We start from the raw sequence: 13891 nt of genomic DNA, 5'->3' as shown, positions 1-13891 counted from the left end.
TGATCCTGGGAGGGATTGGGGGCAGGAGGAGAAGGGGACGACAGAGGATGAGATGGCTGGATGGCATCACTGACTCGATGGACGTGAGTCTGGGTGAACTACAGGAGTTGGTGATGGACAGGGAAGCTTGGCGTGCTGCAATTCATGGGGTCGCAAAGAAGTCGGACACGACTGAGCGACTGAACTGAACTGAAGTGACTGAAATGAGTAACCACAGTGTTAGGAATAAAGATACATGTGTCCTGTGTCCTTTTTGTCAAGAAATAATAAAGGTAGCTAAAACTCCAGGAAATCCAAAAGCTGTATAAGAAAGTTACAATTCAAGCTGAAATGTATCAGGATTTTGAGAAATGGAGAGTAAAGAAAGAGACTATTTGGTTGGAACACTAGGTAATTCTTTGTTAAGCAATACAGGTTTGTGACATAGAATTACCTTTTGACTGAGCGACTTTACTTTCACTTTTCACTTTCATGCATTGGAGAAGGAAATGGCAACCCACTCCAGTGTTCTTGCCTGGAGAATCCCAGGGACGGGGAAGCCTGGTGGGCTGCCGTCCATGGGGTTGCACAGAGTCAGACATGACTGAAGTGACTTAGCATAGCATAGCATATTTCCACTTCAGTTCTTTCCTAAACATTATTTGCACAATCACAATGTGTTTTATTCTTTTTAATAGTTAAAAAAAATTTAGATTCAAATTATAGAGTAAGTATTTCAAGATATAAATAAAGTTACAGAACAGAATGCAAATACTATACACTGAAAAAAGTCAAATGAGTGAGAAAGCTTACTGAATTTAGGAGTTAGAGAGAGAAGAAGACAAATAGAAGGAAACAGGTTTCCAGATTTTCTGATCTTAATTAACAGGAAAAGTATTGATAGGTAGAGAAATAGAGGGCTAAGCAGATTACTCAAAGTAAAAAAGATGGCCAACAGAAGAAATATTAGGCATCTTAACAGCTAGTAGTAACAAGGATAGTTAAAATTCTAAAATAGCAAAATAATAATATCCTGTAACAGTGAAAAACAAAAAGAAATATGGATCGTGCAATATACATTTTTCAGTTTTCATGATGGGGAGCAGATAGATAATATCTAAAGTCAATAAATCATGAAAAAGAGAAAAAGCCATATTGTTCAAAGACTTGGAGTTAACCAAAAGAAGAACCACAAATAGAATCACACTAAAAGGATTGCTTTTGGAGAGGAGGTGTCAGAGGTGGAGTGGGGAATGGGAAAATTAAACTTTTTATTTGACAATTTTCTGTACTTTTCGAAAAAGTGATGTGCCCTTATCATATGGATACATGTATTATTTTTATTACATGAAAAAGGTAAACCATTCCTTGATTACTAGCTCATTCTCTTCAGTGATATTATCCCAAAGTGTTTTCTTACTAAGGATAAAATGAACATACCTCTGTAGGTAATATTGATAAATGCAGAATTGACAAATGAACGCTATAACCATGATTGCAAGGAGTAGAAGCATCAGGAATCCAAACATGTCAACTGAAATGAATGAAAAGAACTATATTTTAAGCCGATAGAAGGTTAATTTCTCATAGTTTCATCATTTCTACTACCACGCAGTCTAATTCTTAAATACAAATTCACAGGTCATTGTTAAAAATTATACAGTACCATACGTTATACACTCCAATAAAACCATCTTTAACGCAATCATCACTAACATCTGAAAATAATCTGGGTTGCTAAAAAATGTTCTTTATCTCCCTGGTGGCTCAGACAGTAAAGAATCAGCCTGCAATGCAGGACACCTGGTTTGATCCCGGGGTTGGGAAGACTCCCTGGAGAAGAGAATGGCAACCCATTCCAGTATTCTTGCCTGGAGAATTCCACGGACAGAGGAGGCTGGGAGGCTACAGTCCATCATGTCAGAGAGTCAGACGGGACTGAATGACCAACAGTACTTTCATCTCTAGATTGGTAAACCATTAGGCCACTAGCTTATTTTTTTCCTTTATCTCTAAACTCATTCCCAGGTGATATCTCAACAGAAAAAAAAAAAAAAAGATCCTTCAGGCTACTATTTCTGTACAAATACAAATAGTGGGTAGTGGGGGATGGTTTATTGTTTGAGTTTCAAGAGTTCCTTATCAAAAAGACAAGCAACATTTGCTGGGAAATCAGATCTCCAGCACTTGGAAACTTTATCTCCTCTCAATACTATTTAACTTATCAGCCTGGTGTACCTGAAAAATGAAACCAGAGGGCAGAAGATGAAGTAGGAGCCTAGGGGTTCCCCATTCATACTAAATACACAAAGTGTCACTCACTCATATCAGCTCTTTGCAACAAACAATTATGAATTCAATTTACCTGATGGTATCTGAAGAAAACATGGGTTTGTGAGAAAAATTTGTAATCTTTCACTTTAATTTAAAAAAATACAATATTACAGATATAATTTAAAGATTCTTTGATGATTGAGATGAGTTTAGTTCTAGGGAATCATTCTTTTTGATTGGCAATTCTCAGTATTAAACACATTAGCTGAGAAAATATAAATTATAATAACACCACTGGGATCAGTATGTCCTCATCCCCAGGATTAGCTTATAAGAAACTCCTGGAGTTCCTAAAGCAACTTAAGAACACAATTCTCCTTTCACTGAGTTATAGTCATTGTATATAGGAGTATTTTAGGGATGAAATTTGAAGTATTTAACAATTGGTAAGGTAAGCTGACAGAGAAGGCAATGGCACCCCACTCCAGTACTCCTGCCTGGAAAATCCCATGGATGGAGGAGCCTGGTGGGCTGCAGTCCATGGGGTCGCTGAGGGTCGGACACAACTGAGCAACTTCACTTTCACTTTTCACTTTCATGCATTGGAGAAGGAAATGGCAACCCACTCCAATGTTCTTGCCTGGAGAATCCCAGGGACGGGGGAGCCTGCTGGGCTGCTGTCTATGGGATTGCACAGAGTCGGACACGACTGAAGCGACTTAGCAGCAGCAAGGTAAGCTGAACTTCAGTACTTCGGCCACCTCATGCGAAGAGTTGACTCATTGGAAAAGACCCTGATGCTGGGAGGGATTGGGGGCAGGAGGAGAAGGGGACGACAGAGGATGAGATGGCTGGATGGCATCACTGACTCGATGGACGTGAGTGTGGGTGAACTCCGGGAGTTGGTGATGGACAGGGAGGCCTGGCGTGCTGCGATTCATGGGGTCGCAAAGAGTCGGACATGACCGAGCGACTGAACTGAACTGAACTGAACTGAACTTAAGGTAAGGCACCCACCAATCAGAATGAAGGTTGACCTAGTTTGGAAGCTAGTTTGGAGAAGGAAATGGCAACCCATTCCAGTGTTCTTGCCTGGAGAATCCCAGGGACAGGGGAGCCTGATGGGCTGCTGTCTATGGGGTCACACAGTCGGACACGACTGAAGCGACTTAGCAGCAGTAATTTGGAAGCTGGCTGGAAGCAATGAGGGGAAACAGAACTGAACAGATTTGCTGTATTTTAATAAAGTAAATATAATAATTTTTCAACTTTAGCAAATCAGTAGTGTTTGCAAGTCTGTTATTAAAAAGTGCATAAAAATTCAAATAAGGACAACTCACCTTGACAGTTTAACCAAAATGAACAACTGACAGGACACTCAGAATTTGGAAAACAAATTTTTTTGCAAGCCTTTTCTTCACTGCACCAAAAACACTGTTTGGAAGGAAAAAAAAAGTATAATAATCACAATCTCAGTAAGTTTCTGGTACTAGTTTGATAAGTATTCAATTTATAACAGCCATCATCATCATCATATTATTATTATTTGTAGTTGATGCTGCTGGTGGTCTGCTCAGATCTGCTTTACCAGGCCCAAACACACAAACCCAGCTGCAGTGTGTGGTGACAGACAGTGGCTCAAGCTGCCCTTTTTCTTGCATTGTCCTCATGGATAGGTACCAACTTGCCTCTGAGGTTACTTCCACCTCCATCAGTAACTGACAGGTATGTTGTGTTGTTGCATGGGTGTGCTCAGTCACATCCAACTCTTTGTGACCCCATGGACTGTAGCCTGTCAGGCTTTTCTGTCCATGGGATTCTCCAGGCAAGAATACTGGAGTGGGTCACCATGCTCTCCTCCAGGGGATCTTCCCGACCCAGGGATCAAACTCATGTCTTCTGCATCTCCTGCATTGGCAGGTGGACTCCTCATCACTTGAGCCACTGTGCATTGTCAACTGACAGGTACACGGGGTTCTGAGTGATGGGTTTGCTTGCCTCAAGGCAGGCACCAATCTGCTATATAACCTTTTGCCCCAGAGCTGCCCAGGGTTCAGGCCAAGTATAGGCTTTGGCCGAGATCACATCTTAGCTTGGCTCTTGTCCCTTAGTTTCTCTGAGTCCCTTACTCCTTCATATTAATAATTTTGCTGAACAGCAGTCACTCAAGGAATCACATGTTCCTGGATTCTTTCTCAGGCTCTGTGGTTGTTAGATTGTGTGAGTGTACTCAGTCACGTCTGACTCCTTTCGACCCCATGAACTGTAGCCCACCAGGCTCCTCTGTCCATGGGATTCTCCAGGCAAGAATACTGGAATGCCATTTCCTCCTCCAGGGCATCTTCCCAACCCACAGATCAAACCTGAGTCTCTCGCGTCTCTTGCATTGATTGGCACATGAATTTTTACCACTGAGCCACGTGGGAAGCCCTAGTGAACTAACACATTACTTCACAGAGCATTAATAAGGATTTCAGTAGATAGGTTGCTTTTTGGCCCCTTTCTCGAACACTCTTTCCTATCCCCCTTGTCTGCAGCACTCTCACTTTCCTCTGGGGATTCCTCTTCTACTATACATGGGCCTGGAGGTGCTGTCAACCAGCCTTGCCTTGGCCCCTTCCCCTTTTTGTTCTCTGGTGGTTGATGATCATTCGTAAATAGGAAAGCTGAATTCTAAGTCCCTTGTTGAAGTAAGTAAAAGCAAGGTATAACGGTGGCAAGCACTGATGGGAGATTAGACCAGAATCTAGAAGAATAAAAAGAAAAAAAAAGATAAGGACAGCAGAGTGGTAAAAATGGCTGTCACTTACATAAGGCTTACCACGTGACAGGCACTATTCTGAGCCCTGTATATGTATTAAGTCACTTCACACTCATGACAACCCTATAAGCTATGGACTGTTATGTCCACTTTATAGAGGAGCAGAAGGTGGCACAGAGCAGTCCAGCAACTCACATGAAGTCACACATCTAGTAAATAGGGAAGCGTAGGTTCTAACGCAACCAATCTGATTCTATGCTGGTAACCAACCCTATGAGACTGCTCCCAGACCCCTCCCAATCTCCTCCTGCTGGATATCCTGAGACCAGCAGGATATACATTCCAATGTAAAAAGTCACTCCTTAGATGGCAACCCACTCCAGTATTCTTGCCTGGGAAATTCCATGGACAGAGGCGCCTGGAGGGCTACACTCCATGGACTCCCAAAGAGTAGGACACAATTGAACAATGAACACTTTTCAGACACTTCCTGAGAACAAGAGATACATCACAGGTCAGCTTTCGTTTCGTGTTAGCCAAGATCAAAGGTCAAGTGAAGGTAAGTTTCAGATTGAAATCATTTAGGCTAAATGGGTCCTGTCCTCTTGGACTTTTGCTTAAAGACTGGAACTTCAAGGTCAAGGGCTAGAATCAAAGATTACACTGTGGAGACTTCAGGCCTTGGTCATTAGATCTTGAAGTTTCTAAGTTCATGCCATCTAGCAGGGTTTTTGTTTTGTTTGGGCTGAGCTGCGTCTTCATCATGCTGCACAGGTTTCTATTCTGGTGGCTTCTCTGGTTGTGGTGAACGGGTTCCAGGGCAACCCAGCAGTTGTAGCACCCGGGCTTATTTCCTCGGCGGCATGTGGGATCTTCCTGGACCAGGGATCGAACCCATGTCTCCTGCATTGTCAGGCAGAGTCTTAAATGCTGGACCATCAGGGCAGCTCTAGCAGGGTTTTATGGGAGATGAGTTGCCAGGAAAAACCTGAACCTGTCAGAGAGGAGCTTGTGGTCACTCAGCACCAGGCTGGTGCCCTGGCCCCGGACACCAGGTTCACAGCATGTGAGCTTCTAAGGCAGTGCAGCCCCCAGAAGAGACTTTCTCCCCTGCCCCTCTCTTTGATAGGAGCTTAGGGAACAGTGGAAGAGGGAGCTGCTTTGCAGGTTGAGCCGGGGGGTCGGGGGTGGCGGGGCAGGTGGCAGCCAGACTGGGTGATCAATAACTTACTGCCTGGTCAGGGAAATTCCACGAATATCTGCACATTTCCCTGAGATTCCAAAGTTATAGCTGGGTGGGAGTGGGAGGCAATAACTGACAATGATTCTGAATAATTCCAATTTTACTTGAAGGCTAGATGCATTATTTTGCCAGGAGCATTTTTTAAAATGTAGGGATGAGGAAGATAGAATATGTGCCTCCTAAAGGTCAAAGGATGAAACAGGCGCCTAAGGTAGTTTCTTTGTTTCCTCTCTGTCTGCCTAGACTTCTTCACCACCCTGCTTCCTCTGCTAACCGTACCCTCTTTCCTTTGTGGAGCTCTTCCCCAACTTTCTGGGGTGCTACAGCAATCAGCCAGCTTCGCTCCACCACTTTCTTCCTACTGGAATCACCGGATGCGGGTGATGGTACCCAGAGCAGCTGGTTCCTCTGGCCCAGTAACTAGTGCTGAACCGGACAGGAGAGACAAGTAGGGTCGATCAGAATCTTCCGGGGAATTGTATAGACATTGGGAGAGATCTGCTAAGAGCCTGCCTCTTCCCCGGCTCTCTGGAATGTTCATTCACCATAGAACACAATGAGGTCAGTGGCTCAGCGGTAAAGAATCCGCCTGCAGTGCAGGAGACACAGGAGACTTGGGTTCGATTCCTGGGTTGGGAAGATCCCCTGGAGGAGGGCATGGCAACCCAAACCAGTATTCTTGCCTGGAGACTCCCATGGACAGAGGACCCTGGCGGGCTACAGTCCATAGCATGGCAGAGTCAGACATGACTGAAGCGACTGAGTACATCCAGAGGGAGGCAGAGCTGGGGGATAAAAAGAAAGAGAGGAAATGTGAATAACAGCCTTTTAGACTCAGCTGTGTGTAAAGTCAAGGCCACCCTGGACTTACCAGTTTTGTGAGTCAATATATTCTCTTTTGATTAAATTAGTTTGAGCTGGGTCACTTATCACAAAAAGATCTAATTCCTTAACTGAGGCTAAAAAGTCTTCAAAGAGCAGAACTTCAAATTACCCAGAAGAACTGCAGAATATATTCAACCTCTCTAAATTACTAATGCATAATTTAGGACAACTTACAGGATTTTTTTTTCCTGTAGCTAAGGAAGATGACCTGTATAAACACAAAGCCATGCCAACCAGAGACCCTTCAGAGAGTGACAAGTGAGAAGTCAGCTAACAGACTTTAGACTGATGGATAATATCATTAGAATGGAAAAAAATGCAGAGAGGAGAAAGGTACTTACTGTGCAAAGAGGGATTTCATAGTAGTGGACATAGAGAGGATAAAGAGTATTTACTAATTATTTAAGGCCAAGCGTTAGAGATAATAGAGGTTAGATTACACTGATATAAATAGCATTGTTTTCTATAATTTTATTCTTTTATTTACTTTTGACTGTACTGGGTCTTTATTGCTGCATAGGCTTTTCTCTGGTTTTGGCGAACGGGAGCTACTCCAGTCGCAGTGCTCAGGTTTCTCATTGTGGTGACTTTTCACAGTCTCTGGGGGTGCGTGGGCTCAGTAATTGTGGCTCCCAGGCTCTAGAGCACAGGCTCAATAGTTGTGGTGCAGGGTTAGTTGCTCCGTGGCATGTGGGATCTTCCCACATCAGGGATTGAATCTGGGTGTCTCCTGCATAGGCAGGCAGATTCTTTACCACTGGGGGCTGGCAAGGAAGCCCTAAAGTATTGTTTTCTAGAGGCTGAAAATTTAACTAGCAGACATAATATGTCCACTCTATTAAAAAAAAAAATGTCTCTAAGTGGAAAAATATAATTTTGAAAGGAGTGGAACAGATAATAAATGTGATAGTAGTTCATAAGAGAAAGTACTCACTCCTAGTTGATTAACTACATAAGATTTCTTTCAGAAAATAGGAAGAATTTGTCTGAGTTTTGAAGAATAGGTAAAAATCTATATAGGAAGGGAGGGCTTTAGACACAGAAGCTATGGTAGAATAAAGAACAGGTTTCAGCAATAAATGCTGGAGAGGGTGCAGAGAAAAGGGAACCCTCTTACACTGTTGGTGGGAATGCAAACTAGTACAGCCACTATGGAGGAGATTCCTTAAAAAACTGGAAATAGAACTGCCAGCAATCCCACTGCTGGGCATACACACTGAGGAAACCAGAATTGAAAGAGACACGTGTACCCCAATGTTCATCGCAGCACTATTTACAATAGCCAGGACATGGAAGCAACCTAGATGTCCGTCAGCAGACGAATGGATAAGAAAGCTGTGGTACATATACACAATGGAGTATTACTCAGCCATTAAAAAGAATGCATTTGAATCAGTTCTGATGAGGTGGATGAAACTGGAGCTTATTATACAGAGTGAAATAAGCCAGAAAGAAAAACACCAATATAGTATACTAATGCATATATATGGAATTTAAAAGATGGTAACGATGACCCTATATGCGAGACAGCAAAAGACACACAGATGTAAAGAACAGTCTTTTGGACTCTGTAGGAGAGGGCGAGGGTGGGATGATTTGAGAGGGTAGCGTTGAAACGTGTATATTATCACATGTGAGGCGGATTGCTGGTCCAGGTTCTATGCATTGAGACAGGGTACTCAGGGCTGGTGCACTGGGATGACCCTAGAGGATGGGATGAGGAGGGAGGTGGGAAGGGGATTCTGGATAGGGAACACAAGTGAGTCCGTGGCTGATTCATGTTGATGTTTGGCAAAAACCACTACACTATTGTAAAGTAATTAGCCTCCAATTAATAATAATAAAAAAAAGAACAGGTTTCAGGCTTCCCTGGTGGTTCAGTGGTAAAGAATTTGCCTGCCTGTGCAGGAAACACAGGTTCGATCTCTGTTCCAGGAAGATCCCACATGCCTGAGAGCAACTAAGCCCCTGCACCACAACTGCTGAGCCCGGGAGCCTAGAGCTCACAGCGTCAAGGGCTCTGCAGAGCCCATGTGCCACAACCGCTGAGAGCCCCAACGCCCTGGAGCCTGTGCTCCACAACAGGAGAAGCCAGCATAGGGTGAAGCCTGAGCGCCACCACGAGACCGTAGCCCGTGCACTCCACAACCAAAGAGAAGCCCAAGCAGCAACGGAGGCCCAGCACAGCCCAAGACAAACCAGTAAAGTTATGTATACAAAAGAAAAGGCTTCCATAGTGGTGGGAGTGAGATTTGTCATCGTGGGATTTTGTGGAATTATTGGGAAAGGCAAACTTTTCTCAAGTGGAGATGGACTTTGAACCAGACTAAAGAGTGTGTTTTTTCTTTTCTTTTTAAAAATTGAATTATACTCTGTGGGAGAGGGCGAGGGTGGGACGATTTGGGAGAATGGCATTGAAACATGTATATTATCATAAATGAAACAGACCGCCAGTCCAGGCCGATGCATGATACAGGATGCTTGGGGCTGGTGCACTGGGATGACTCTGAGGGATGGGATGGGGAGGGAGGTGGGAGGGGGGTTCAGGATGGGGAACACATGTCCCCCGTGGCGGAGTCATGTCAACGTATGGCAAAACCACTACAGTATTATAAAGTAATTAGCTTCCAATTAAAATAAATAAATTTATATTTAAAAATAATAAATAAAATTGAATTATAATTTTTTCAAACAAAAATTATTTTGCTTTTGAAGTATAATTTTCTAGAAGGAAGTACATGTTCACACTAAGTTTTTCCTTTATTTCTAGGTTCTCAAGGAATGGTGTGAAATGCAGAAATACATCTTAATAACTGTGACCAGTCATTCCTATTATTAAAGAACTGTGTAAATGAAGTTTGGTATACCTTTTAGACTACAACTGTAAATTACATGACTTTATAATACTCCCAAGACAATTTCTTCATATAAAAGTTAACTTACTTTCTTTCTGTTTATACATGATTGACAATCATTCTTTGCAGTACATTCTGAAAAAAAAATTAAGTACAAAAATATAAATATTTTTGTTGCTTGATTTTAGATAAAATGCATTTTGTTAAGTCATTCCTGTTTCATGGCAAATGTATCCATACCTGGAGCATTTTCCTTTATTATTTTCATAAGTCTAGACACTTTCTCATTGATACTATTTAAACCCTAACTCCTTACTTTCTCCTCTTAAACTCAGAAAAAAATGAGATAGCACCATCCAACTTTGATGAGACAAGTAAAGTTCTAAAAAATAACCTCCCTCTCCTACACTAACTCCCTGGTCCCACCAGACATCGAAGGCTACGCCTCTGAAGCAAATTGGACTAATCCCACACTGCACTCACCGATCCAGGGAAAAGGAATCTGACAAAGTCAGACCAATCAGAAGCCTCCTTCCATGATTTACAGATTGGAACTTGAGGGTTAGAGATCTCCAATTCTTCAAAATTTTAAATAGGGTTTTTATCTTTGTGTAATTATAAAAGTGATACATATTCAATATAAGAAATAAGGATACATAAAAATCAAAAGTCAGCTGAAATCCCACCATCCAGAGAAATTCTGATGCTTCATCTTATTTTAAACAAATTATCACCATGATCTAAATTTGAATTTTGCCATCATTACAGAGGACTGCAACCATTAAATCTTAAATTTTTAAATACTTAAAAATCTTAAATCTAGTCAGAGACTAGAATCTTCTCTCCTTTCCTCTTGTTTGCATTTTGGCATGACTCAGACCTTTACTTTTCATGACGTTTCCATCGTTTTCCAAATCTATTTGCTCCTTATGGCCTCATTCCTTTCTCTGCAGCCTGCACTTCAGGTCAGGGAATGAGCTGATCTGGGTCCATCTTAGAGATTTAGACGAAGTATTTGTAGAACTAACCAGTGGTCCTTCTTGTAGTCTTTCTTCCTATTACTGAAAAACCAATGAAGGGCAGCTGACCTACATGACCATCGGCTACATGAAGCAATGAGTTCTTTCCTTCTTTTCCTCTGTGCCTGAAGAAAGAGACACCAGCTATTTCCACAGCATTCTCAGGGCCAGATTCTCCCTGTACTCTAAAGACTGATTTTTGTGTGTATTTGTTTTCTATCTAGTCACTTCCGTCCTCCTGAATACATTTTCCTAATACCTGCAGCATCACTCTCTCCTAGTTCTCTTGGAATGTTTCTGGCCATTCTTGTTGAGTTTTTTGGTTGGTTCCATTTGCTTTAATTATGCCTAAAATGTTGCTATTCCATAAAGTTCCATCCTTGATCTTCTCTTCTTCTATGAGGGATCACAATTTCAAATACCTAGAGACGCCAGGCATCAAAATATATTATACTCCATATCAAAGCAAAAACTTTCTTTTTGATTGGCATTGCAAATAATAACTAAAAAACTGAACAACTGAATCTGACAAGTTTATCTAGGATGAGTAAAAATATTTTTGGAATCAAAATTTTTTGATAGGTAAGAGAATAATTTAGGCAATGGATAACAAGATTTCATATATTACTATTACTATTCTCTAGACCACCTCTTTATATTTTATTTACTTTATTGATTTCTTATATAGGCATGTAAAGTGAGTCCATGGGGTTTTTAATTTGTTAAGTGCTTTTTAAAGTTTCTATCAGCTTTGGCTAGAAAGTAGTTCTATTTCATAGTTTATATTTCAAAATTATATTGTTAGGTGAATAAAGATTCATAATATATCATCTCCATGTGTTGAGCTGTATGTCAGTATGGAATATTGCTTATTATTCTCCTTAAATGTTTTTTTATTTAAATTCTGTTTTATCTAACTATGTTGCTATACTTGCTTTATTTTTCATTAGCATTTTCAGTGTATATGTTATTTCATCAATTTATTGTTTGTTCCTTTATTTCCTCTAGTCACACCCTGCAGTCACACCTGTTTCTGTTTCCTTAAAATTTTTTGAGATATGTTTTATATTCTTCTTTCTCTCATTGATTTATCAAGATCTACATTCTCCACCTATACAAGGATCTTAATGTGCTTTAACTTTCTTCCTTTCCTTTCCCACACCACTCCCCAGGAAGAAGTCATCTGGAATTTTAATAATTATTGGTTATCAATTATTATTAGACTATCAGTGCATTTACACTGCTACCAACTTGCAATCAATCATTTATAATTAATTCTGTTTCACTGGTTTCTTTGCTTACTACTCTTTTTTGAATCCCACATTTCCCCTTAGTTCATTTTCATTTTACTGAACAATATCCCTGGGCACACCTTTCTCAGAGAGGGTCTGTAGAGTGACAGAAGTCACTCTGACTATATATAAAATAGGTTATAACATAGGAGTCAGGTACCCAGGTGATAGAAAAGATTGAGAAATCTACCAGGAGGAAGACAGCGAAGACCCAGCTCACCCCAGATATCAGTACATGCTATGCTAGAGGGCAGAGGAAGGAGGCAGCTACCAGAAACCAATATAATAAGTATATGTAGAGTCTGCATGACAGATATTCTTGGTGTGTTCACCATTAGCAGAAATAAACAAATATATACTACAGAAATAAAGAGAAAACCTGCAAGCCTTGCCTCATTTTCAAATATGTAGCCTTCATTTTATTTTCTTTGAGAGACCTGACTTTTCATCTCATTCTGACTTTGAGATCTGTTTCTCCTTTGGTGGTTTCCTAGCTCAGCCCTTGTGGGGGAGATTGTCATCTGTTCCTTGAGTTATGCTTTCTTCTAGGACAGTTTATCTGTTTTTCTGCATGTGACCATACGTGTGTGCTCAGTCACTCAGTTGTGTCTGTTTGCAACCTCATGGACTGTACCCCACCATGCTCCTCTGCCCATGGAATTTTCCAGGCAAGAATACTAGAGAACAAGTTGCCATTTCCTCTTCCAGGGGATCTTCCCAATCGAGGACTCAAACCCACATCTCCTGCATGGTAGGCGGGTTCTTTGCCGTTGAGCCACCTGGGAAGCCCACGTGACCATGTGCTCCTTCACTATTTACTGTTAGCTGTGCAGTGTTTGCTTAGGTTCTATATTGTCCATTTTCACCTTACTAATGCTTTGACAGCTTCTTTCAGAACTTCCATGTGTGCTGACATAGTATAAGTGACATCTTGGCCACCTTACCACTGTCCTTGAAAATTTTCTTCTGACAAACTAGCTGTACCATATTTTATGGTGGCACTACTGGTAAAGAGTCCACCTGCAAATGCAGGAGATGCAAGAGATGCAGGTTTGATTCCAGGGTCAGGAAGAACCCCTGGAGTAGGAAATGGCAACCCATTTCAGTATTCTTGCCTGAAAAATTCCATGGACAGAGGAGCCTGGTGGACTATTGTCCATGGGGTTGCCAAGAGTTAGACACGACTGAATGGCTGAGCACACACACAACAGCACATTCTTCTCACTTGGCCGTTCTGAGCATTTGATAAAGGGAGAGAACTCACGTGAGCCTGTGCCACCAGACTTTGTTATGGTATCTGGACTCTGTACTCTCTTCTGAGCTTTTGTCTTTTTTCCACTGCAGGGTTCACTCTAGCTAATTGCTAAAATTGCTCATTTCCAAACAGGGGATATCTTTGAATTGTAGATCTGCTCCCTAAATCCAGTGTGTAGCCCAGGAACTTGTGTTTCCATCAGAGTCAGATCCATTGTTCAATTTCTCTGTTTTCCTTATTTCTTCTCTGTAACTATTTCTCTGTTCTTCAGAACAGGGTGAAAAATAGGACACCCAATCAGTTTGCATCTCTCTAGATCCGGGAGTAC

The 13891-nt window shown here is 41.5% G+C and overlaps 1 protein-coding gene across 2 annotated transcripts in view; it reads right to left on the bottom strand.

Annotated features, from left to right (window-relative positions):
• The window catches only part of CLDN12 (claudin 12), an 80635-nt gene that overhangs the window by 10593 nt on the left and 56151 nt on the right, over positions 1–13891 (bottom strand). For both annotated transcript variants that reach the window (XR_011566158.1, XR_011566159.1), the window contains 3 exons: positions 10086–10132; positions 3594–3687; positions 1420–1513 (listed from right to left, as the gene is read on the bottom strand). The gene's annotated coding sequence lies outside the window, so the exon portion shown is untranslated. The remainder of the gene's footprint in view (positions 1–1419; positions 1514–3593; positions 3688–10085; positions 10133–13891) is intronic.

Source organism: Bos indicus, chromosome 4 (genome assembly GCF_029378745.1).
Source record: "Bos indicus isolate NIAB-ARS_2022 breed Sahiwal x Tharparkar chromosome 4, NIAB-ARS_B.indTharparkar_mat_pri_1.0, whole genome shotgun sequence".
Lineage (NCBI taxonomy): Eukaryota > Metazoa > Chordata > Mammalia > Artiodactyla > Bovidae > Bos > Bos indicus.
This window is presented reverse-complemented; position numbering and strand designations above follow the sequence as displayed.